Below are 2,454 nucleotides of genomic sequence, written 5' to 3'. Positions count from 1 at the left end.
AAAGTGCCTATAGTTGAAGAAACACTCTTATAACATACACTAAGTGCAAGGTTATCACGTAATATGACTTAAAGTTTCTGGTATGACACATAACATAGACCAGTGGCTCTCAAACCTGTCCTGGGGGACCCCTAGCCCTGCACATTGTGTATGTCTCCCTTATCTAACACACCCAGTTCATGTCTTGCAGTCTCTTACGAGCTGATGAGTTGAATCAGGTGTGTTAGATCAGGGAGACATACAAAATGTGCAGGGCTAGTGGTCCTCCAGGACAGGTTTGAGATTGAGAATCCCTGACATAGGCTACCACACATTTCTCAACTCTCTCTTCTCTCTGTATTGAACTGTTTAACGGTTTTGGATTGTGCTTCCAGTTATATAAAAAGATGCAAATCTTTATTTCCATGCCAAAGAAACATGTTATCCAAGAAATAGAAATGTAAATGTATTTGAATATCCCAGCAGATGTGTTATTATGCGCTGTGGTTGGGTTGACCTGACTTGAATTCCTGCAGAGTCCGTCGCTGGAGGCGCATCAAGCTGCAACATGCAGAAGAGTGGAGAGATACGGTGTTTTACTGATTCAAAGACCGAGAAAGAGACATTTTTGCAAATTGAGCTAATTACCAACATTAATATATTGCCATGTTATTTGAATTGTAATTGACTCTACCTCATGCCTGGGCATTTGTCCCACATGTTTACAGCGGTGTAGTATAGAGGCGCGGTTGGCGTGGCCCGGCGCAGGTAGGCGTGGAGAGCCGCGCGCCTAGACTCGAAATCCGGAACGACCGCTGGATGGAAAGAAACTACGGCATGAAGACAAACGTTTTCAAACTAAGCAGGCAGTGACAACTTCTCGTCAGAAAGATACAGCGACACTTTGACAGCAAGAAGGGTGCATGTTACGGTTTGAGGTAGGCTACGTTTTGATAAAAAAGACCCGCTTCATTTTCCTTAACAACAAGATTTCGCTTTGAGCGCCTCACTTTCGTTCATGGCGTTATGTTATTGTACTTAAATGGTCATAAATCAGTCTAGTTAGCCAAACAGACTAACTGGGTTACAATCTTTTGTTTTGTAGAGTGTCTTGCTCAGACACTCCTTGTGTAAACACTCCCTCAACTTGTTAATATTGCGCTCATTCACTCGGGCCGTCAAAACAAAAAAGTGACAAAAGTTAAAGAAACCCACTCATACACTAAGAGCAAAGTTCTCACTTATCCTCTACAAAGTTTTCACGTAAAAGTAATGTTTCTGCAATACTGATAACATTTGTTATCATAACAGATAGCCTAACAAATACATGTTGGTGGGAAAAAGATTTACTTTGTTGTTTAACGAAGTCTTAACTGCTTTAAAAAAAAAAAAAAAAATTACGTAGCCTATGTTTTTTACACAAGCAAACAATAGACCGCTTTTATGCTGTTTATTATGTGCCATGCTAAAGATTTGATTATATTGTGACACCGGATATATTTGTGCTGTGAAACATTTCTAATAGCTGGACTTTGCTCTTTAGTGGTGGATTTTTATGGGAGAGAAATGCTTGGTATGTATGACTCGAGAGTAAAATGGGGACAACAGAGTAGCCAAGCGAAATATCTTCAAGTGAAACTCCTGTCATTATTTACTCACCCTCATAATGACTTTCTTCTGAGGAACAGAAAAGGAGATGTTAGGCGGAATAACAGTCTCAGTCACCATTCGCTTTCATAGACTGTCGTTCTGCCTAACATCCCTTTTTGGGTTTCACAGAATGACACGAGCGTGAGTAAATAACGGATTTTGGGTAAGCTGTTCCTTTAAGCACATTCTTTGTGTACATTCTTTACACTATAATCACTGTGGTTTACAGTGGAAGTCAGGCACGGGCCTACATGCTTGTGCTTGTTATGAAGACAAGAAGATAGCATTGCAACATTTTTTTGCAGGTGAAGAGGGACATTTGTGCAGAATATAACCACATCCAAATGAATGCAGTTTGCAACAATATTTAGGAAAAGTCTATCTGACAGATTAGCGTTCATGGTTTTGTGAAGCATTTTGGGTGTTCCAGTGCATTTAGAGTAACATTTTCTACTTGTAATGATGAGCAGTTGATTAACCTGTCTGTACTGGTGGAATGAAGTTCAAATGTGCAAAGATTTGGTGTTATTGGTCTTTGAGCTTTTAAAGGGGTCATATGATGCTTTTTTAAAGACCATTATTTTGTATATTTGGTGTAACAGAATATGTTGACATGCTTTAATGTTCAAAAAACATTATTTTTCAAATACTGTACATTATTGTAGATGAGATATAAATAACTCCATGTGTTTATATTGTAACCAGGGCCGTTTCTGAGCATAAGGGTTCCTCAGCAAAGTCCTACACTCTAAAAAAAAAGGTTCTTCAGCGGTTCTTTGGAGTGGTTAAGGTGCTATATAGCACCACTACCGTATAAGAACCTGT

At 39.3% G+C, this 2,454-nt stretch overlaps 1 protein-coding gene across 1 annotated transcript in view; it reads left to right on the top strand.

Annotated features, from left to right (window-relative positions):
- The first annotated feature begins 535 nt into the window (after window positions 1–535).
- arap2 (ArfGAP with RhoGAP domain, ankyrin repeat and PH domain 2) overlaps window positions 536–2,454 on the top strand; it is a 98,532-nt gene continuing 96,613 nt past the window's right edge. The window contains exon 1 of the mRNA XM_016481337.1: window positions 536–917. The gene's annotated coding sequence lies outside the window, so the exon portion shown is untranslated. The remainder of the gene's footprint in view (window positions 918–2,454) is intronic.

This window comes from Sinocyclocheilus anshuiensis, unplaced genomic scaffold (assembly GCF_001515605.1).
Source record: "Sinocyclocheilus anshuiensis isolate Anshui unplaced genomic scaffold, SAMN03320099.WGS_v1.1 scaffold49, whole genome shotgun sequence".
In the NCBI taxonomy this organism is placed as follows: domain Eukaryota; kingdom Metazoa; phylum Chordata; class Actinopteri; order Cypriniformes; family Cyprinidae; genus Sinocyclocheilus; species Sinocyclocheilus anshuiensis.
Note: the sequence above shows the minus strand (reverse complement) of the source record. Positions and strands in the feature narration are given on the sequence as shown.